Source organism: Crinia signifera, chromosome 3 (assembly GCF_055691185.1).
Source record: "Crinia signifera chromosome 3, ASM5569118v1, whole genome shotgun sequence".
Classification (NCBI taxonomy): domain Eukaryota; kingdom Metazoa; phylum Chordata; class Amphibia; order Anura; family Myobatrachidae; genus Crinia; species Crinia signifera.
In genome coordinates, this window is record NC_139219.1 from 80,519,554 (window position 1) to 80,537,430 (window position 17,877).

A 17,877-nucleotide genomic window follows, 5' to 3' on the forward strand; every position below is an offset into this window, starting at 1 on the left:
AGGCCTCACTCAGCTCAATGAGAGCACCCAACTTGAAATAAAAAAGAGCAGATTGTTCACCAGGCTTCCCCTTGCTGTAGGAATCTTTGGCACTCCTTACCAATTGCTTCATATTTTGGAAATTATTAACACGGTCAAGAATTTACTGCATGGGAAGAAACAGACATATGCTGTCCTCGCTATGCAAAGGAGCTCACTTTCTAGAAAGCACCCTCATTCTGTCTTTAAACTGAGAAAAGAAACCCCATTAAGCTGGGGCACACAAAAATTGAGACAAAACTCAGTTTTGCTCCTCTCCACGGAAATCTTTAGTAAAAGGCGAAAGATTTGTGCGTTCTGAAGAGAAACCAGAGCATGACCAAGATTTCACCTGTCGTCTGAGTGCCGTGCTGGCAGGCCTCACTCAGCTCAATGAGAGCACCCAACTTGAAATAAAAAAGAGCAGATTGTTCACCAGGCTTCCCCTTGCTGTAGGAATCTTTGGCACTCCTTACCAATTGCTTCATATTTTGGAAATTATTAACACGGTCAAGAATTTACTGCATGGGAAGAAACAGACATATGCTGTCCTCGCTATGCAAAGGAGCTCACTTTCTAGAAAGCACCCTCATTCTGTCTTTAAACTGAGAAAAGAAACCCCATTAAGCTGGGGCACACAAAAATTGAGACAAAACTCAGTTTTGCTCCTCTCCACGGAAATCTTTAGTAAAAGGCGAAAGATTTGTGCGTTCTGAAGAGAAACCAGAGCATGACCAAGATTTCACCTGTCGTCTGAGTGCCGTGCTGGCAGGCCTCACTCAGCTCAATGAGAGCACCCAACTTGAAATAAAAAAGAGCAGATTGTTCACCAGGCTTCCCCTTGCTGTAGGAATCTTTGGCACTCCTTACCAATTGCTTCATATTTTGGAAATAATTAACACGGTCAAGAATTTACTGCATGGGAAGAAACAGACATATGCTGTCCTCGCTATGCAAATGAGCTCACTTTCTAGAAAGCACCCTCATTCTGTCTTTAAACTGAGAAAAGAAACCCCATTAAGCTGGGGCACACAAAAATTGAGACAAAACTCAGTTTTGCTCCTCTCCACGGAAATCTTTAGTAAAAGGCGAAAGATTTGTGCGTTCTGAAGAGAAACCAGAGCATGACCAATATTTCACCTGTCGTCTGAGTGCCGTGCTGGCAGGCCTCACTCAGCTCAATGAGAGCACCCAACTTGAAATAAAAAAGAGCAGATTGTTCACCAGGCTTCCCCTTGCTGTAGGAATCTTTGGCACTCCTTACCAATTGCTTCATATTTTGGAAATTATTAACACGGTCAAGAATTTACTGCATGGGAAGAAACAGACATATGCTGTCCTCGCTATGCAAAGGAGCTCACTTTCTAGAAAGCACCCTCATTCTGTCTTTAAACTGAGAAAAGAAACCCCATTAAGCTGGGGCACACAAAAATTGAGACAAAACTCAGTTTTGCTCCTCTCCACGGAAATCTTTAGTAAAAGGCGAAAGATTTGTGCGTTCTGAAGAGAAACCAGAGCATGACCAAGATTTCACCTGTCGTCTGAGTGCCGTGCTGGCAGGCCTCACTCAGCTCAATGAGAGCACCCAACTTGAAATAAAAAAGAGCAGATTGTTCACCAGGCTTCCCCTTGCTGTAGGAATCTTTGGCACTCCTTACCAATTGCTTCATATTTTGGAAATTATTAACACGGTCAAGAATTTACTGCATGGGAAGAAACAGACATATGCTGTCCTCGCTATGCAAAGGAGCTCACTTTCTAGAAAGCACCCTCATTCTGTCTTTAAACTGAGAAAAGAAACCCCATTAAGCTGGGGCACACAAAAATTGAGACAAAACTCAGTTTTGCTCCTCTCCACAGAAATCTTTAGTAAAAGGCGAAAGATTTGTGCGTTCTGAAGAGAAACCAGAGCATGACCAAGATTTCACCTGTCGTCTGAGTGCCGTGCTGGCAGGCCTCACTCAGCTCAATGAGAGCACCCAACTTGAAATAAAAAAGAGCAGATTGTTCACCAGGCTTCCCCTTGCTGTAGGAATCTTTGGCACTCCTTACCAATTGCTTCATATTTTGGAAATAATTAACACGGTCAAGAATTTACTGCATGGGAAGAAACAGACATATGCTGTCCTCGCTATGCAAATGAGCTCACTTTCTAGAAAGCACCCTCATTCTGTCTTTAAACTGAGAAAAGAAACCCCATTAAGCTGGGGCACACAAAAATTGAGACAAAACTCAGTTTTGCTCCTCTCCACGGAAATCTTTAGTAAAAGGCGAAAGATTTGTGCGTTCTGAAGAGAAACCAGAGCATGACCAATATTTCACCTGTCGTCTGAGTGCCGTGCTGGCAGGCCTCACTCAGCTCAATGAGAGCACCCAACTTGAAATAAAAAAGAGCAGATTGTTCACCAGGCTTCCCCTTGCTGTAGGAATCTTTGGCACTCCTTACCAATTGCTTCATATTTTGGAAATTATTAACACGGTCAAGAATTTACTGCATGGGAAGAAACAGACATATGCTGTCCTCGCTATGCAAAGGAGCTCACTTTCTAGAAAGCACCCTCATTCTGTCTTTAAACTGAGAAAATAAACCCCATTAAGCTGGGGCACACAAAAATTGAGACAAAACTCAGTTTTGCTCCTCTCCACGGAAATCTTTAGTAAAAGGCGAAAGATTTGTGCGTTCTGAAGAGAAACCAGAGCATGACCAAGATTTCACCTGTCGTCTGAGTGCCGTGCTGGCAGGCCTCACTCAGCTCAATGAGAGCACCCAACTTGAAATAAAAAAGAGCAGATTGTTCACCAGGCTTCCCCTTGCTGTAGGAATCTTTGGCACTCCTTACCAATTGCTTCATATTTTGGAAATTATTAACACGGTCAAGAATTTACTGCATGGGAAGAAACAGACATATGCTGTCCTCGCTATGCGAAGGAGCTCACTTTCTAGAAAGCACCCTCATTCTGTCTTTAAACTGAGAAAAGAAACCCCATTAAGCTGGGGCACACAAAAATTGAGACAAAACTCAGTTTTGCTCCTCTCCACGGAAATCTTTAGTAAAAGGCGAAAGATTTGTGCGTTCTGAAGAGAAACTAGAGCATGACCAAGATTTCACCTGTCGTCAGAGTGCCGTGCTGGAAGGCCTCACTCAGCTCAATGAGAGCACCCAACTTGAAATAAAAAAGAGCAGATTGTTCACCAGGCTTCCCCTTGCTGTAGGAATCTTTGGCACTCCTTACCAATTGCTTCATATTTTGGAAATAATTAACACGGTCAAGAATTTACTGCATGGGAAGAAACAGACATATGCTGTCCTCGCTATGCAAATGAGCTCACTTTCTAGAAAGCACCCTCATTCTGTCTTTAAACTGAGAAAAGAAACCCCATTAAGCTGGGGCACACAAAAATTGAGACAAAACTCAGTTTTGCTCCTCTCCACGGAAATCTTTAGTAAAAGGCGAAAGATTTGTGCGTTCTGAAGAGAAACTAGAGCATGACCAAGATTTCACCTGTCGTCAGAGTGCCGTGCTGGAAGGCCTCACTAGGCTCAATGAGAGCACCCAACTTGAAATAAAAAAGAGCAGATTGTTCACCAGGCTTCCCCTTGCTGTAGGAATCTTTGTCACTCCTTACCAATTGCTTCATATTTTGGAAATAATTAACACGGTCAAGAATTTACTGCATGGGAAGAAACAGACATATGCTGTCCTCGCTATGCAAATGAGCTCACTTTCTAGAAAGCACCCTCATTCTGTCTTTAAACTGAGAAAAGAAACCCCATTAAGCTGGGGCACACAAAAATTGAGACAAAACTCAGTTTTGCTCCTCTCCACGGAAATCTTTAGTAAAAGGCGAAAGATTTGTGCGTTCTGAAGAGAAACCAGAGCATGACCAAGATTTCACCTGTCGTCTGAGTGCCGTGCTGGCAGGCCTCACTCAGCTCAATGAGAGCACCCAACTTGAAATAAAAAAGAGCAGATTGTTCACCAGGCTTCCCCTTGCTGTAGGAATCTTTGGCACTCCTTACCAATTGCTTCATATTTTGGAAATAATTAACACGGTCAAGAATTTACTGCATGGGAAGAAACAGACATATGCTGTCCTCGCTATGCAAATGAGCTCACTTTCTAGAAAGCACCCTCATTCTGTCTTTAAACTGAGAAAAGAAACCCCATTAAGCTGGGGCACACAAAAATTGAGACAAAACTCAGTTTTGCTCCTCTCCACGGAAATCTTTAGTAAAAGGCGAAAGATTTGTGCGTTCTGAAGAGAAACCAGAGCATGACCAAGATTTCACCTGTCGTCTTAGTGCCGTGCTGGCAGGCCTCACTCAGCTCAATGAGAGCACCCAACTTGAAATAAAAAAAGAGCAGATTGTTCACCAGGCTTCCCCTTGCTGTAGGAATCTTTGGCACTCCTTACCAATTGCTTCATATTTTGGAAATAATTAACACGGTCAAGAATTTACTGCATGGGAAGAAACAGACATATGCTGTCCTCGCTATGCAAATGAGCTCACTTTCTAGAAAGCACCCTCATTCTGTCTTTAAACTGAGAAAAGAAACCCCATTAAGCTGGGGCACACAAAAATTGAGACAAAACTCAGTTTTGCTCCTCTCCACGGAAATCTTTAGTAAAAGGCTAAAGATTTGTGCGTTCTGAAGAGAAACCAGAGCATAACCAAGATTTCACCTGTCGTCTGAGTGCCGTGATGGCAGGCCTCACTCAGCTCAATGAGAGCACCCAACTTGAAATAAAAAAGAGCAGATTGTTCACCAGGCTTCCCCTTGCTGTAGGAATCTTTGGCACTCCTTACCAATTGCTTCATATTTTGGAAATAATTAACACGGTCAAGAATTTACTGCATGGGAAGAAACAGACATATGCTGTCCTCGCTATGCAAATGAGCTCACTTTCTAGAAAGCACCCTCATTCTGTCTTTAAACTGAGAAAAGAAACCCCATAAAGCTGGGGCACACAAAAATTGAGACAAAACTCAGTTTTGCTCCTCTCCACGGAAATCTTTAGTAAAAGGCGAAAGATTTGTGCGTTCTGAAGAGAAACCAGAGCATGACCAAGATTTCACCTGTCGTCTGAGTGCCGTGCTGGCAGGCCTCACTCAGCTCAATGAGAGCACCCAACTTGAAATAAAAAAGAGCAGATTGTTCACCAGGCTTCCCCTTGCTGTAGGAATCTTTGGCACTCCTTACCAATTGCTTCATATTTTGGAAATAATTAACACGGTCAAGAATTTACTGCATGGGAAGAAACAGACATATGCTGTCCTCGCTATGCAAATGAGCTCACTTTCTAGAAAGCACCCTCATTCTGTCTTTAAACTGAGAAAAGAAACCCCATTAAGCTGGGGCACACAAAAATTGAGACAAAACTCAGTTTTGCTCCTCTCCACGGAAATCTTTAGTAAAAGGCGAAAGATTTGTGCGTTCTGAAGAGAAACCAGAGCATGACCAAGATTTCACCTGTCGTCTGAGTGCCGTGCTGGCAGGCCTCACTCAGCTCAATGGGAGCACTTAACATGAAATAAAAAAGAGCAGATTGTTCACCAGGCTTCCCCTTGCTGTAGGAATCTTTGTCACTCCTTACCAATTGCTTCATATTTTGGAAATAATTAACACGGTCAAGAATTTACTGCATGGGAAGAAACAGACATATGCTGTCCTCGCTATGCAAATGAGCTCACTTTCTAGAAAGCACCCTCATTCTGTCTTTAAACTGAGAAAAGAAACCCCATTAAGCTGGGGCACACAAAAATTGAGACAAAACTCAGTTTTGCTCCTCTCCACGGAAATCTTTAGTAAAAGGCGAAAGATTTGTGCGTTCTGAAGAGAAACCAGAGCATGACCAAGATTTCACCTGTCGTCTGAGTGCCGTGCTGGCAGGCCTCACTCAGCTCAATGAGAGCACCCAACTTGAAATAAAAAAGAGCAGATTGTTCACCAAGCTTCCCCTTGCTGTAGGAATCTTTGGCACTCCTTACCAATTGCTTCATATTTTGGAAATAATTAACACGGTCAAGAATTTACTGCATGGGAAGAAACAGACATATGCTGTCCTCGCTATGCAAATGAGCTCACTTTCTAGAAAGCACCCTCATTCTGTCTTTAAACTGAGAAAAGAAACCCCATTAAGCTGGGGCACACAAAAATTAATACAAAACTCAGTTTTGCTCCTCTCCACGGAAATCTTTAGTAAAAGGCGAAAGATTTGTTCGTTCTGAAGAGAAACCAGAGCATGACCAAGATTTCACCTGTCGTCTGAGTGCCATGCTGGCAGGCCTCACTCGGCTCAATGAGAGCACCCAACTTGAAATAAAAAAGAGCAGATTGTTCACCAGGCTTCCCCTTGCTGTAGGAATCTTTGGCACTCCTTACCAATTGCTTCATATTTTGGAAATAATTAACACGGTCAAGAATTTACTGCATGGAAAGAAACAGACATATTCTGTCCTCGCTATGCAAATGAGCTCACTTTCTAGAAAGCACCCTCATTCTGTCTTTAAACTGAGAAAAGAAACCCCATTAAGCTGGGGCACACAAAAATTGAGACAAAACTCAGTTTTGCTCCTCTCCACGGAAATCTTTAGTAAAAGGCGAAAGATTTGTGCGTTCTGAAGAGAAACCAGAGCATGACCAAGATTTCACCTGTCGTCTGAGTGCCGTGCTGGCAGGCCTCACTCAGCTCAATGAGAGCACCCAACTTGAAATAAAAAAGAGCAGATTGTTCACCAGGCTTCCCCTTGCTGTAGAAATCTTTGGCACTCCTTACCAATTGCTTCATATTTTGGAAATAATTAACACGGTCAAGAATTTACTGTATGGGAAGAAACAGACATATGCTGTCCTCGCTATGCAAATGAGCTCACTTTCTAGAAAGCACCCTCATTCTGTCTTTAAACTGAGAAAAGAAACCCCATTAAGCTGGGGCACACAAAAATTGAGACAAAACTCAGTTTTGCTCCTCTCCACGGAAATCTTTAGTAAAAGGCGAAAAATTTGTGCGTTCTGAAGAGAAACCAGAGCATGACCAAGATTTCACCTGTCGTCTGAGTGCCGTGCTGGCAGGCCTCACTCAGCTCAATGAGAGCACCCAACTTGAAATAAAAAAGAGCAGATTGTTCACCAGGCTTCCCCTTGCTGTAGGAATCTTTGGCACTGCTTACCAATTGCTTCATATTTTGGAAATAATTAACACGGTCAAGAATTTACTGCATGGGAAGAAACAGACATATGCTGTCCTCGCTATGCAAATGAGCTCACTTTCTAGAAAGCACCCTCATTCTGTCTTTAAACTGAGAAAAGAAACCCCATTAAGCTGGGGCACACAAAAATTGAGACAAAACTCAGTTTTGCTCCTCTCCACGGAAATCTTTAGTAAAAGGCGAAAGATTTGTGCGTTCTGAAGAGAAACCAGAGCATGACCAAGATTTCACCTGTCGTCTGAGTGCCGTGCTGGCAGGCCTCACTCAGCTCAATGAGAGCACCCAACTTGAAATAAAAAAGAGCAGATTGTTCACCAGGCTTCCCCTTGCTGTAGGAATCTTTGGCACTCCTTACCAATTGCTTCATATTTTGGAAATTATTAACACGGTCAAGAATTTACTGCATGGGAAGAAACAGACATATGCTGTCCTCGCTATGCAAAGGAGCTCACTTTCTAGAAAGCACCCTCATTCTGTCTTTAAACTGAGAAAAGAAACCCCATTAAGCTGGGGCACACAAAAATTGAGACAAAACTCAGTTTTGCTCCTCTCCACGGAAATCTTTAGTAAAAGGCTAAAGATTTGTGCGTTCTGAAGAGAAACCAGAGCATAACCAAGATTTCACCTGTCGTCTGAGTGCCGTGATGGCAGGCCTCACTCAGCTCAATGAGAGCACCCAACTTGAAATAAAAAAGAGCAGATTGTTCACCAGGCTTCCCCTTGCTGTAGGAATCTTTGGCACTCCTTACCAATTGCTTCATATTTTGGAAATAATTAACACGGTCAAGAATTTACTGCATGGGAAGAAACAGACATATGCTGTCCTCGCTATGCAAATGAGCTCACTTTCTAGAAAGCACCCTCATTCTGTCTTTAAACTGAGAAAAGAAACCCCATAAAGCTGGGGCACACAAAAATTGAGACAAAACTCAGTTTTGCTCCTCTCCACGGAAATCTTTAGTAAAAGGCGAAAGATTTGTGCGTTCTGAAGAGAAACCAGAGCATGACCAAGATTTCACCTGTCGTCTGAGTGCCGTGCTGGCAGGCCTCACTCAGCTCAATGAGAGCACCCAACTTGAAATAAAAAAGAGCAGATTGTTCACCAGGCTTCCCCTTGCTGTAGGAATCTTTGGCACTCCTTACCAATTGCTTCATATTTTGGAAATAATTAACACGGTCAAGAATTTACTGCATGGGAAGAAACAGACATATGCTGTCCTCGCTATGCAAATGAGCTCACTTTCTAGAAAGCACCCTCATTCTGTCTTTAAACTGAGAAAAGAAACCCCATTAAGCTGGGGCACACAAAAATTGAGACAAAACTCAGTTTTGCTCCTCTCCACGGAAATCTTTAGTAAAAGGCGAAAGATTTGTGCGTTCTGAAGAGAAACCAGAGCATGACCAAGATTTCACCTGTCGTCTGAGTGCCGTGCTGGCAGGCCTCACTCAGCTCAATGGGAGCACTTAACATGAAATAAAAAAGAGCAGATTGTTCACCAGGCTTCCCCTTGCTGTAGGAATCTTTGTCACTCCTTACCAATTGCTTCATATTTTGGAAATAATTAACACGGTCAAGAATTTACTGCATGGGAAGAAACAGACATATGCTGTCCTCGCTATGCAAATGAGCTCACTTTCTAGAAAGCACCCTCATTCTGTCTTTAAACTGAGAAAAGAAACCCCATTAAGCTGGGGCACACAAAAATTGAGACAAAACTCAGTTTTGCTCCTCTCCACGGAAATCTTTAGTAAAAGGCGAAAGATTTGTGCGTTCTGAAGAGAAACCAGAGCATGACCAAGATTTCACCTGTCGTCTGAGTGCCGTGCTGGCAGGCCTCACTCAGCTCAATGAGAGCACCCAACTTGAAATAAAAAAGAGCAGATTGTTCACCAAGCTTCCCCTTGCTGTAGGAATCTTTGGCACTCCTTACCAATTGCTTCATATTTTGGAAATAATTAACACGGTCAAGAATTTACTGCATGGGAAGAAACAGACATATGCTGTCCTCGCTATGCAAATGAGCTCACTTTCTAGAAAGCACCCTCATTCTGTCTTTAAACTGAGAAAAGAAACCCCATTAAGCTGGGGCACACAAAAATTAATACAAAACTCAGTTTTGCTCCTCTCCACGGAAATCTTTAGTAAAAGGCGAAAGATTTGTTCGTTCTGAAGAGAAACCAGAGCATGACCAAGATTTCACCTGTCGTCTGAGTGCCATGCTGGCAGGCCTCACTCGGCTCAATGAGAGCACCCAACTTGAAATAAAAAAGAGCAGATTGTTCACCAGGCTTCCCCTTGCTGTAGGAATCTTTGGCACTCCTTACCAATTGCTTCATATTTTGGAAATAATTAACACGGTCAAGAATTTACTGCATGGAAAGAAACAGACATATTCTGTCCTCGCTATGCAAATGAGCTCACTTTCTAGAAAGCACCCTCATTCTGTCTTTAAACTGAGAAAAGAAACCCCATTAAGCTGGGGCACACAAAAATTGAGACAAAACTCAGTTTTGCTCCTCTCCACGGAAATCTTTAGTAAAAGGCGAAAGATTTGTGCGTTCTGAAGAGAAACCAGAGCATGACCAAGATTTCACCTGTCGTCTGAGTGCCGTGCTGGCAGGCCTCACTCAGCTCAATGAGAGCACCCAACTTGAAATAAAAAAGAGCAGATTGTTCACCAGGCTTCCCCTTGCTGTAGAAATCTTTGGCACTCCTTACCAATTGCTTCATATTTTGGAAATAATTAACACGGTCAAGAATTTACTGTATGGGAAGAAACAGACATATGCTGTCCTCGCTATGCAAATGAGCTCACTTTCTAGAAAGCACCCTCATTCTGTCTTTAAACTGAGAAAAGAAACCCCATTAAGCTGGGGCACACAAAAATTGAGACAAAACTCAGTTTTGCTCCTCTCCACGGAAATCTTTAGTAAAAGGCGAAAAATTTGTGCGTTCTGAAGAGAAACCAGAGCATGACCAAGATTTCACCTGTCGTCTGAGTGCCGTGCTGGCAGGCCTCACTCAGCTCAATGAGAGCACCCAACTTGAAATAAAAAAGAGCAGATTGTTCACCAGGCTTCCCCTTGCTGTAGGAATCTTTGGCACTGCTTACCAATTGCTTCATATTTTGGAAATAATTAACACGGTCAAGAATTTACTGCATGGGAAGAAACAGACATATGCTGTCCTCGCTATGCAAATGAGCTCACTTTCTAGAAAGCACCCTCATTCTGTCTTTAAACTGAGAAAAGAAACCCCATTAAGCTGGGGCACACAAAAATTGAGACAAAACTCAGTTTTGCTCCTCTCCACGGAAATCTTTAGTAAAAGGCGAAAGATTTGTGCGTTCTGAAGAGAAACCAGAGCATGACCAAGATTTCACCTGTCGTCTGAGTGCCGTGCTGGCAGGCCTCACTCAGCTCAATGAGAGCACCCAACTTGAAATAAAAAAGAGCAGATTGTTCACCAGGCTTCCCCTTGCTGTAGGAATCTTTGGCACTCCTTACCAATTGCTTCATATTTTGGAAATTATTAACACGGTCAAGAATTTACTGCATGGGAAGAAACAGACATATGCTGTCCTCGCTATGCAAAGGAGCTCACTTTCTAGAAAGCACCCTCATTCTGTCTTTAAACTGAGAAAAGAAACCCCATTAAGCTGGGGCACACAAAAATTGAGACAAAACTCAGTTTTGCTCCTCTCCACGGAAATCTTTAGTAAAAGGCGAAAGATTTGTGCGTTCTGAAGAGAAACCAGAGCATGACCAAGATTTCACCTGTCGTCTGAGTGCCGTGCTGGCAGGCCTCACTCAGCTCAATGAGAGCACCCAACTTGAAATAAAAAAGAGCAGATTGTTCACCAGGCTTCCCCTTGCTGTAGGAATCTTTGGCACTCCTTACCAATTGCTTCATATTTTGGAAATAATTAACACGGTCAAGAATTTACTGCATGGGAAGAAACAGACATATGCTGTCCTCGCTATGCAAATGAGCTCACTTTCTAGAAAGCACCCTCATTCTGTCTTTAAACTGAGAAAAGAAACCCCATTAAGCTGGGGCACACAAAAATTGAGACAAAACTCAGTTTTGCTCCTCTCCACGGAAATCTTTAGTAAAAGGCGAAAGATTTGTGCGTTTTGAAGAGAAACTAGAGCATGACCAAGATTTCACCTGTCGTCAGAGTGCCGTGCTGGAAGGCCTCACTAGGCTCAATGAGAGCACCCAACTTGAAATAAAAAAGAGCAGATTGTTCACCAGGCTTCCCCTTGCTGTAGGAATCTTTGTCACTCCTTACCAATTGCTTCATATTTTGGAAATAATTAACACGGTCAAGAATTTACTGCATGGGAAGAAACAGACATATGCTGTCCTCGCTATGCAAATGAGCTCACTTTCTAGAAAGCACCCTCATTCTGTCTTTAAACTGAGAAAAGAAACCCCATTAAGCTGGGGCACACAAAAATTGAGACAAAACTCAGTTTTGCTCCTCTCCACGGAAATCTTTAGTAAAAGGCGAAAGATTTGTGCGTTCTGAAGAGAAACCAGAGCATGACCAAGATTTCACCTGTCGTCTGAGTGCCGTGCTGGCAGGCCTCACTCAGCTCAATGAGAGCACCCAACTTGAAATAAAAAAGAGCAGATTGTTCACCAGGCTTCCCCTTGCTGTAGGAATCTTTGGCACTCCTTACCAATTGCTTCATATTTTGGAAATAATTAACACGGTCAAGAATTTACTGCATGGGAAGAAACAGACATATGCTGTCCTCGCTATGCAAATGAGCTCACTTTCTAGAAAGCACCCTCATTCTGTCTTTAAACTGAGAAAAGAAACCCCATTAAGCTGGGGCACACAAAAATTGAGACAAAACTCAGTTTTGCTCCTCTCCACGGAAATCTTTAGTAAAAGGCGAAAGATTTGTGCGTTCTGAAGAGAAACCAGAGCATGACCAAGATTTCACCTGTCGTCTTAGTGCCGTGCTGGCAGGCCTCACTCAGCTCAATGAGAGCACCCAACTTGAAATAAAAAAAGAGCAGATTGTTCACCAGGCTTCCCCTTGCTGTAGGAATCTTTGGCACTCCTTACCAATTGCTTCATATTTTGGAAATAATTAACACGGTCAAGAATTTACTGCATGGGAAGAAACAGACATATGCTGTCCTCGCTATGCAAATGAGCTCACTTTCTAGAAAGCACCCTCATTCTGTCTTTAAACTGAGAAAAGAAACCCCATTAAGCTGGGGCACACAAAAATTGAGACAAAACTCAGTTTTGCTCCTCTCCACGGAAATCTTTAGTAAAAGGCTAAAGATTTGTGCGTTCTGAAGAGAAACCAGAGCATAACCAAGATTTCACCTGTCGTCTGAGTGCCGTGATGGCAGGCCTCACTCAGCTCAATGAGAGCACCCAACTTGAAATAAAAAAGAGCAGATTGTTCACCAGGCTTCCCCTTGCTGTAGGAATCTTTGGCACTCCTTACCAATTGCTTCATATTTTGGAAATAATTAACACGGTCAAGAATTTACTGCATGGGAAGAAACAGACATATGCTGTCCTCGCTATGCAAATGAGCTCACTTTCTAGAAAGCACCCTCATTCTGTCTTTAAACTGAGAAAAGAAACCCCATTAAGCTGGGGCACACAAAAATTGAGACAAAACTCAGTTCTGCTCCTCTCCACGGAAATCTTTGGTAAAAGGCGAAAGATTTGTGCGTTCTGAAGAGAAACCAGAGCATGACCAAGATTTCACCTGTCGTCTGAGTGCCGTGCTGGCAGGCCTCACTCAGCTCAATGAGAGCACCCAACTTGAAATAAAAAAGAGCAGATTGTTCACCAGGCTTCCCCTTGCTGTAGGAATCTTTGGCACTCCTTACCAATTGCTTCATATTTTGGAAATAATTAACACGGTCAAGAATTTACTGCATGGGAAGAAACAGACATATGCTGTCCTCGCTATGCAAATGAGCTCACTTTCTAGAAAGCACCCTCATTCTGTCTTTAAACTGAGAAAAGAAACCCCATTAAGCTGGGGCACACAAAAATTGAGACAAAACTCAGTTTTGCTCCTCTCCACGGAAATCTTTAGTAAAAGGCGAAAGATTTGTGCGTTCTGAAGAGAAACCAGAGCATGACCAAGATTTCACCTGTCGTCTGAGTGCCGTGCTGGCAGGCCTCACGCAGCTCAATGAGAGCACCCAACTTGAAATAAAAAAAGAGCAGATTGTTCACCAGGCTTCCCCTTGCTGTAGGAATCTTTGGCACTCCTTACCAATTGCTTCATATTTTGGAAATAATTAACACGGTCAAGAATTTACTGCATGGGAAGAAACAGACATATGCTGTCCTCGCTATGCAAATGAGCTCACTTTCTAGAAAGCACCCTCATTCTGTCTTTAAACTGAGAAAAGAAACCCCATAAAGCTGGGGCACACAAAAATTGAGACAAAACTCAGTTTTGCTCCTCTCCACGGAAATCTTTAGTAAAAGGCGAAAGATTTGTGCGTTCTGAAGAGAAACCAGAGCATGACCAAGATTTCACCTGTCGTCTGAGTGCCGTGCTGGCAGGCCTCACTCAGCTCAATGAGAGCACCCAACTTGAAATAAAAAAGAGCAGATTGTTCACCAGGCTTCCCCTTGCTGTAGGAATCTTTGTCACTCCTTACCAATTGCTTCATATTTTGGAAATAATTAACACGGTCAAGAATTTACTGCATGGGAAGAAACAGACATATGCTGTCCTCGCTATGCAAATGAGCTCACTTTCTAGAAAGCACCCTCATTCTGTCTTTAAACTGAGAAAAGAAACCCCATTAAGCTGGGGCACACAAAAATTGAGACAAAACTCAGTTTTGCTCCTCTCCACGGAAATCTTTAGTAAAAGGCGAAAGATTTGTGCGTTCTGAAGAGAAACCAGAGCATGACCAAGATTTCACCTGTCGTCTGAGTGCCGTGCTGGCAGGCCTCACTCAGCTCAATGAGAGCACCCAACTTGAAATAAAAAAGAGCAGATTGTTCACCAGGCTTCCCCTTGCTGTAGGAATCTTTGGCACTCCTTACCAATTGCTTCATATTTTGGAAATAATTAACACGGTCAAGAATTTACTGTATGGGAAGAAACAGACATATGCTGTCCTCGCTATGCAAATGAGCTCACTTTCTAGAAAGCACCCTCATTCTGTCTTTAAACTGAGAAAAGAAACCCCATTAAGCTGGGGCACACAAAAATTGAGACAAAACTCAGTTTTGCTCCTCTCCACGGAAATCTTTAGTAAAAGGCGAAAGATTTGTGCGTTCTGAAGAGAAACCAGAGCATGACCAAGATTTCACCTGTCGTCTGAGTGCCGTGCTGGCAGGCCTCACTCAGCTCAATGAGAGCACCCAACTTGAAATAAAAAAGAGCAGATTGTTCACCAGGCTTCCCCTTGCTGTAGGAATCTTTGGCACTGCTTACCAATTGCTTCATATTTTGGAAATAATGAACACGGTCAAGAATTTACTGCATGGGAAGAAACAGACATATGCTGTCCTCGCTATGCAAATGAGCTCACTTTCTAGAAAGCACCCTCATTCTGTCTTTAAACTGAGAAAAGAAACCCCATTAAGCTGGGGCACACAAAAATTGAGACAAAACTCAGTTTTGCTCCTCTCCACGGAAATCTTTAGTAAAAGGCGAAAGATTTGTGCGTTCTGAAGAGAAACCAGAGCATGACCAAGATTTCACCTGTCGTCTGAGTGCCGTGCTGGCAGGCCTCACTCAGCTCAATGAGAGCACCCAACTTGAAATAAAAAAGAGCAGATTGTTCACCAGGCTTCCCCTTGCTGTAGGAATCTTTGACACTCCTTACCAATTGCTTCATATTTTGGAAATAATTAACACGGTCAAGAATTTACTGCATGGGAAGAAACAGACATATGCTGTCCTCGCTATGCAAATGAGCTCACTTTCTAGAAAGCACCCTCATTCTGTCTTTAAACTGAGAAAAGAAACCCCATTAAGCTGGGGCACACAAAAATTGAGACAAAACTCAGTTTTGCTCCTCTCCACGGAAATCTTTAGTAAAAGGCGAAAGATTTGTGCATTCTGAAGAGAAACCAGAGCATGACCAAGATTTCACCTGTCGTCTGAGTGCCGTGCTGGCAGGCCTCACTCAGCTCAATGAGAGCACCCAACTTGAAATAAAAAAGAGCAGATTGTTCACCAGGCTTCCCCTTGCTGTAGGAATCTTTGGCACTCCTTACCAATTGCTTCATATTTTGGAAATAATTAACACGGTCAAGAATTTACTGCATGGGAAGAAACAGACATATGCTGTCCTCGCTATGCAAATGAGCTCACTTTCTAGAAAGCACCCTCATTCTGTCTTTAAACTGAGAAAAGAAACCCCATTAAGCTGGGGCACACAAAAATTGAGACAAAACTCAGTTTTGCTCCTCTCCACGGAAATCTTTAGTAAAAGGCGAAAGATTTGTGCGTTCTGAAGAGAAACCAGAGCATGACCAATATTTTACCTGTCGTCTGAGTGCCGTGCTGGCAGGCCTCACTAGGCTCAATGAGAGCACCCAACTTGAAATAAAAAAGAGCAGATTGTTCACCAGGCTTCCCCTTGCTGTAGGAATCTTTGGCACTCCTTACCAATTGCTTCATATTTTGGAAATAATTAACACGGTCAAGAATTTACTGCATGGGAAGAAACAGACATATGCTGTCCTCGCTATGCAAATGAGCTCACTTTCTAGAAAGCACCCTCATTCTGTCTTTAAACTGAGAAAAGAAACCACATTAAACTGGGGCACACAAAAATTGAGACAAAACTCAGTTTTGCTCCTCTCCACGGAAATCTTTAGTAAAAGGCGAAAGATTTGTGCGTTCTGAAGAGAAACCAGAGCATGACCAAGATTTCACCTGTCGTCTGAGTGCCGTGCTGGCAGGCCTCACTCAGCTCAATGAGAGCACCCAACTTGAAATAAAAAAGAGCAGATTGTTCACCAGGCTTCCCCTTGCTGTAGGAATCTTTGGCACTCCTTACCAATTGCTTCATATTTTGGAAATAATTAACACAGTCAAGAATTTACTGCATGGTAAGAAACAGACATATGCTGTCCTCGCTATGCAAATGAGCTCACTTTCTAGAAAGCACCCTCATTCTGTCTTTAAACTGAGAAAAGAAACCCCATTAAGCTGGGGCACACAAAAATTGAGACAAAACTCAGTTTTGCTCCTCTCCACGGAAATCTTTAGTAAAAGGCGAAAGATTTGTGCGTTCTGAAGAGAAACCAGAGCATGACCAAGATTTCACCTGTCGTCTGAGTGCCGTGCTGGCAGGCCTCACTCAGCTCAATGAGAGCACCCAACTTGAAATAAAAAAGAGCAGATTGTTCACCAGGCTTCCCCTTGCTGTAGGAATCTTTGGCACTCCTTACCAATTGCTTCATATTTTGGAAATAATTAACACGGTCAAGAATTTACTGCATGGGAAGAAACAGACATATGCTGTCCTCGCTATGCAAATGAGCTCACTTTCTAGAAAGCACCCTCATTCTGTCTTTAAACTGAGAAAAGAAACCCCATTAAGCTGGGGCACACAAAAATTGAGACAAAACTCAGTTTTGCTCCTCTCCACGGAAATCTTTAGTAAAAGGCGAAAGATTTGTGCGTTCTGAAGAGAAACCAGAGCATGACCAATATTTTACCTGTCGTCTGAGTGCCGTGCTGGCAGGCCTCACTAGGCTCAATGAGAGCACCCAACTTGAAATAAAAAAGAGCAGATTGTTCACCAGGCTTCCCCTTGCTGTAGGAATCTTTGGCACTCCTTACCAATTGCTTCATATTTTGGAAATAATTAACACGGTCAAGAATTTACTGCATGGGAAGAAACAGACATATGCTGTCCTCGCTATGCAAATGAGCTCACTTTCTAGAAAGCACCCTCATTCTGTCTTTAAACTGAGAAAAGAAACCCCATTAAGCTGGGGCACACAAAAATTGAGACAAAACTCAGTTTTGCTCCTCTCCACGGAAATCTTTAGTAAAAGGCGAAAGATTTGTGCGTTCTGAAGATGAAACCAGAGCATGACCAAGATTTCACCTGTCGTCTGAGTGCCGTGCTGGCAGGCCTCACTCAGCTCAATGAGAGCACCCAACTTGAAATAAAAAAGAGCAGATTGTTCACCAGGCTTCCCCTTGCTGTAGGAATCTTTGTCACTCCTTACCAATTGCTTCATATTTTGGATATAATTAACATGGTCAAGAATTTACTGCATGGGAAGAAACAGACATATGCTGTCCTCGCTATGCAAATGAGCTCACTTTCTAGAAAGCACCCTCATTCTGTCTTTAAACTGAGAAAAGAAACCCCATTAAGCTGGGGCACACAAAAATTGAGACAAAACTCAGTTCTGCTCCTCTCCACGGAAATCTTTAGTAAAAGGCGAAAGATTTGTGCGTTCTGAAGAGAAACCAGAGCATGACCAAGATTTCACCTGTCGTCTGAGTGCCGTGCTGGCAGGCCTCACTCAGCTCAATGAGAGCACCCAACTTGAAATAAAAAAGAGCAGATTGTTCACCAGGCTTCCCCTTGCTGTAGGAATCTTTGGCACTCCTTACCAATTGCTTCATATTTTGGAAATAATTAACACGGTCAAGAATT

At 42.9% G+C, this 17,877-nt stretch overlaps 45 non-coding genes across 45 annotated transcripts; all 45 read right to left on the reverse strand.

The window, feature by feature from the left end:
• Positions 1–240: 240 nt before the first annotated feature.
• Positions 241–356, reverse strand: LOC146065140 (U5 spliceosomal RNA). Its single transcript, XR_014472037.1, has one exon. It is a non-coding gene; the product is annotated as a U5 spliceosomal RNA (small nuclear RNA).
• A 278-nt stretch (positions 357–634) lies between these two features.
• Positions 635–750, reverse strand: LOC146065141 (U5 spliceosomal RNA). The gene has a single exon (XR_014472038.1). It is a non-coding gene; the product is annotated as a U5 spliceosomal RNA (small nuclear RNA).
• Positions 751–1,028: 278 nt separating this feature from the next.
• Positions 1,029–1,144, reverse strand: LOC146065142 (U5 spliceosomal RNA). Its single transcript, XR_014472039.1, has one exon. It is a non-coding gene; the product is annotated as a U5 spliceosomal RNA (small nuclear RNA).
• Positions 1,145–1,422: 278 nt separating this feature from the next.
• On the reverse strand, positions 1,423–1,538 carry LOC146065144 (U5 spliceosomal RNA). The gene has a single exon (XR_014472040.1). It is a non-coding gene; the product is annotated as a U5 spliceosomal RNA (small nuclear RNA).
• Positions 1,539–1,816: 278 nt separating this feature from the next.
• On the reverse strand, positions 1,817–1,932 carry LOC146065824 (U5 spliceosomal RNA). The gene has a single exon (XR_014472634.1). It is a non-coding gene; the product is annotated as a U5 spliceosomal RNA (small nuclear RNA).
• Positions 1,933–2,210: 278 nt separating this feature from the next.
• LOC146065146 (U5 spliceosomal RNA) lies at positions 2,211–2,326 on the reverse strand. The gene has a single exon (XR_014472041.1). It is a non-coding gene; the product is annotated as a U5 spliceosomal RNA (small nuclear RNA).
• A 278-nt stretch (positions 2,327–2,604) lies between these two features.
• Positions 2,605–2,720, reverse strand: LOC146065147 (U5 spliceosomal RNA). The gene has a single exon (XR_014472042.1). It is a non-coding gene; the product is annotated as a U5 spliceosomal RNA (small nuclear RNA).
• A 278-nt stretch (positions 2,721–2,998) lies between these two features.
• On the reverse strand, positions 2,999–3,114 carry LOC146065737 (U5 spliceosomal RNA). The gene has a single exon (XR_014472553.1). It is a non-coding gene; the product is annotated as a U5 spliceosomal RNA (small nuclear RNA).
• Positions 3,115–3,392: 278 nt separating this feature from the next.
• Positions 3,393–3,508, reverse strand: LOC146065739 (U5 spliceosomal RNA). The gene has a single exon (XR_014472554.1). It is a non-coding gene; the product is annotated as a U5 spliceosomal RNA (small nuclear RNA).
• A 278-nt stretch (positions 3,509–3,786) lies between these two features.
• On the reverse strand, positions 3,787–3,902 carry LOC146065148 (U5 spliceosomal RNA). Its single transcript, XR_014472043.1, has one exon. It is a non-coding gene; the product is annotated as a U5 spliceosomal RNA (small nuclear RNA).
• A 278-nt stretch (positions 3,903–4,180) lies between these two features.
• On the reverse strand, positions 4,181–4,296 carry LOC146065149 (U5 spliceosomal RNA). Its single transcript, XR_014472044.1, has one exon. It is a non-coding gene; the product is annotated as a U5 spliceosomal RNA (small nuclear RNA).
• A 279-nt stretch (positions 4,297–4,575) lies between these two features.
• LOC146065730 (U5 spliceosomal RNA) lies at positions 4,576–4,691 on the reverse strand. Its single transcript, XR_014472546.1, has one exon. It is a non-coding gene; the product is annotated as a U5 spliceosomal RNA (small nuclear RNA).
• Positions 4,692–4,969: 278 nt separating this feature from the next.
• LOC146066211 (U5 spliceosomal RNA) lies at positions 4,970–5,085 on the reverse strand. The gene has a single exon (XR_014472907.1). It is a non-coding gene; the product is annotated as a U5 spliceosomal RNA (small nuclear RNA).
• Positions 5,086–5,363: 278 nt separating this feature from the next.
• LOC146065150 (U5 spliceosomal RNA) lies at positions 5,364–5,479 on the reverse strand. Its single transcript, XR_014472045.1, has one exon. It is a non-coding gene; the product is annotated as a U5 spliceosomal RNA (small nuclear RNA).
• A 278-nt stretch (positions 5,480–5,757) lies between these two features.
• Positions 5,758–5,873, reverse strand: LOC146065151 (U5 spliceosomal RNA). The gene has a single exon (XR_014472046.1). It is a non-coding gene; the product is annotated as a U5 spliceosomal RNA (small nuclear RNA).
• Positions 5,874–6,151: 278 nt separating this feature from the next.
• LOC146066126 (U5 spliceosomal RNA) lies at positions 6,152–6,267 on the reverse strand. Its single transcript, XR_014472829.1, has one exon. It is a non-coding gene; the product is annotated as a U5 spliceosomal RNA (small nuclear RNA).
• Positions 6,268–6,545: 278 nt separating this feature from the next.
• LOC146065152 (U5 spliceosomal RNA) lies at positions 6,546–6,661 on the reverse strand. The gene has a single exon (XR_014472047.1). It is a non-coding gene; the product is annotated as a U5 spliceosomal RNA (small nuclear RNA).
• Positions 6,662–6,939: 278 nt separating this feature from the next.
• On the reverse strand, positions 6,940–7,055 carry LOC146065679 (U5 spliceosomal RNA). The gene has a single exon (XR_014472503.1). It is a non-coding gene; the product is annotated as a U5 spliceosomal RNA (small nuclear RNA).
• Positions 7,056–7,333: 278 nt separating this feature from the next.
• Positions 7,334–7,449, reverse strand: LOC146065153 (U5 spliceosomal RNA). Its single transcript, XR_014472048.1, has one exon. It is a non-coding gene; the product is annotated as a U5 spliceosomal RNA (small nuclear RNA).
• A 278-nt stretch (positions 7,450–7,727) lies between these two features.
• On the reverse strand, positions 7,728–7,843 carry LOC146065731 (U5 spliceosomal RNA). The gene has a single exon (XR_014472547.1). It is a non-coding gene; the product is annotated as a U5 spliceosomal RNA (small nuclear RNA).
• A 278-nt stretch (positions 7,844–8,121) lies between these two features.
• Positions 8,122–8,237, reverse strand: LOC146066213 (U5 spliceosomal RNA). The gene has a single exon (XR_014472908.1). It is a non-coding gene; the product is annotated as a U5 spliceosomal RNA (small nuclear RNA).
• Positions 8,238–8,515: 278 nt separating this feature from the next.
• On the reverse strand, positions 8,516–8,631 carry LOC146065154 (U5 spliceosomal RNA). The gene has a single exon (XR_014472049.1). It is a non-coding gene; the product is annotated as a U5 spliceosomal RNA (small nuclear RNA).
• Positions 8,632–8,909: 278 nt separating this feature from the next.
• Positions 8,910–9,025, reverse strand: LOC146065155 (U5 spliceosomal RNA). Its single transcript, XR_014472050.1, has one exon. It is a non-coding gene; the product is annotated as a U5 spliceosomal RNA (small nuclear RNA).
• A 278-nt stretch (positions 9,026–9,303) lies between these two features.
• Positions 9,304–9,419, reverse strand: LOC146066127 (U5 spliceosomal RNA). Its single transcript, XR_014472830.1, has one exon. It is a non-coding gene; the product is annotated as a U5 spliceosomal RNA (small nuclear RNA).
• Positions 9,420–9,697: 278 nt separating this feature from the next.
• LOC146065157 (U5 spliceosomal RNA) lies at positions 9,698–9,813 on the reverse strand. The gene has a single exon (XR_014472051.1). It is a non-coding gene; the product is annotated as a U5 spliceosomal RNA (small nuclear RNA).
• A 278-nt stretch (positions 9,814–10,091) lies between these two features.
• LOC146065681 (U5 spliceosomal RNA) lies at positions 10,092–10,207 on the reverse strand. The gene has a single exon (XR_014472504.1). It is a non-coding gene; the product is annotated as a U5 spliceosomal RNA (small nuclear RNA).
• Positions 10,208–10,485: 278 nt separating this feature from the next.
• On the reverse strand, positions 10,486–10,601 carry LOC146065158 (U5 spliceosomal RNA). The gene has a single exon (XR_014472052.1). It is a non-coding gene; the product is annotated as a U5 spliceosomal RNA (small nuclear RNA).
• Positions 10,602–10,879: 278 nt separating this feature from the next.
• LOC146065160 (U5 spliceosomal RNA) lies at positions 10,880–10,995 on the reverse strand. The gene has a single exon (XR_014472053.1). It is a non-coding gene; the product is annotated as a U5 spliceosomal RNA (small nuclear RNA).
• Positions 10,996–11,273: 278 nt separating this feature from the next.
• Positions 11,274–11,389, reverse strand: LOC146065687 (U5 spliceosomal RNA). The gene has a single exon (XR_014472510.1). It is a non-coding gene; the product is annotated as a U5 spliceosomal RNA (small nuclear RNA).
• A 278-nt stretch (positions 11,390–11,667) lies between these two features.
• On the reverse strand, positions 11,668–11,783 carry LOC146065161 (U5 spliceosomal RNA). The gene has a single exon (XR_014472054.1). It is a non-coding gene; the product is annotated as a U5 spliceosomal RNA (small nuclear RNA).
• A 278-nt stretch (positions 11,784–12,061) lies between these two features.
• LOC146065162 (U5 spliceosomal RNA) lies at positions 12,062–12,177 on the reverse strand. The gene has a single exon (XR_014472055.1). It is a non-coding gene; the product is annotated as a U5 spliceosomal RNA (small nuclear RNA).
• A 279-nt stretch (positions 12,178–12,456) lies between these two features.
• On the reverse strand, positions 12,457–12,572 carry LOC146065732 (U5 spliceosomal RNA). The gene has a single exon (XR_014472548.1). It is a non-coding gene; the product is annotated as a U5 spliceosomal RNA (small nuclear RNA).
• A 278-nt stretch (positions 12,573–12,850) lies between these two features.
• LOC146065670 (U5 spliceosomal RNA) lies at positions 12,851–12,966 on the reverse strand. Its single transcript, XR_014472494.1, has one exon. It is a non-coding gene; the product is annotated as a U5 spliceosomal RNA (small nuclear RNA).
• A 278-nt stretch (positions 12,967–13,244) lies between these two features.
• LOC146065163 (U5 spliceosomal RNA) lies at positions 13,245–13,360 on the reverse strand. The gene has a single exon (XR_014472056.1). It is a non-coding gene; the product is annotated as a U5 spliceosomal RNA (small nuclear RNA).
• Positions 13,361–13,639: 279 nt separating this feature from the next.
• LOC146066214 (U5 spliceosomal RNA) lies at positions 13,640–13,755 on the reverse strand. Its single transcript, XR_014472909.1, has one exon. It is a non-coding gene; the product is annotated as a U5 spliceosomal RNA (small nuclear RNA).
• A 278-nt stretch (positions 13,756–14,033) lies between these two features.
• On the reverse strand, positions 14,034–14,149 carry LOC146065164 (U5 spliceosomal RNA). Its single transcript, XR_014472057.1, has one exon. It is a non-coding gene; the product is annotated as a U5 spliceosomal RNA (small nuclear RNA).
• Positions 14,150–14,427: 278 nt separating this feature from the next.
• LOC146065165 (U5 spliceosomal RNA) lies at positions 14,428–14,543 on the reverse strand. Its single transcript, XR_014472058.1, has one exon. It is a non-coding gene; the product is annotated as a U5 spliceosomal RNA (small nuclear RNA).
• A 278-nt stretch (positions 14,544–14,821) lies between these two features.
• LOC146065166 (U5 spliceosomal RNA) lies at positions 14,822–14,937 on the reverse strand. Its single transcript, XR_014472059.1, has one exon. It is a non-coding gene; the product is annotated as a U5 spliceosomal RNA (small nuclear RNA).
• Positions 14,938–15,215: 278 nt separating this feature from the next.
• Positions 15,216–15,331, reverse strand: LOC146065698 (U5 spliceosomal RNA). The gene has a single exon (XR_014472520.1). It is a non-coding gene; the product is annotated as a U5 spliceosomal RNA (small nuclear RNA).
• Positions 15,332–15,609: 278 nt separating this feature from the next.
• On the reverse strand, positions 15,610–15,725 carry LOC146065167 (U5 spliceosomal RNA). Its single transcript, XR_014472060.1, has one exon. It is a non-coding gene; the product is annotated as a U5 spliceosomal RNA (small nuclear RNA).
• Positions 15,726–16,003: 278 nt separating this feature from the next.
• LOC146065809 (U5 spliceosomal RNA) lies at positions 16,004–16,119 on the reverse strand. The gene has a single exon (XR_014472621.1). It is a non-coding gene; the product is annotated as a U5 spliceosomal RNA (small nuclear RNA).
• A 278-nt stretch (positions 16,120–16,397) lies between these two features.
• LOC146065169 (U5 spliceosomal RNA) lies at positions 16,398–16,513 on the reverse strand. The gene has a single exon (XR_014472061.1). It is a non-coding gene; the product is annotated as a U5 spliceosomal RNA (small nuclear RNA).
• Positions 16,514–16,791: 278 nt separating this feature from the next.
• Positions 16,792–16,907, reverse strand: LOC146065170 (U5 spliceosomal RNA). Its single transcript, XR_014472062.1, has one exon. It is a non-coding gene; the product is annotated as a U5 spliceosomal RNA (small nuclear RNA).
• Positions 16,908–17,185: 278 nt separating this feature from the next.
• Positions 17,186–17,302, reverse strand: LOC146065942 (U5 spliceosomal RNA). Its single transcript, XR_014472748.1, has one exon. It is a non-coding gene; the product is annotated as a U5 spliceosomal RNA (small nuclear RNA).
• A 278-nt stretch (positions 17,303–17,580) lies between these two features.
• Positions 17,581–17,696, reverse strand: LOC146065596 (U5 spliceosomal RNA). Its single transcript, XR_014472431.1, has one exon. It is a non-coding gene; the product is annotated as a U5 spliceosomal RNA (small nuclear RNA).
• Positions 17,697–17,877: the final 181 nt, after the last annotated feature.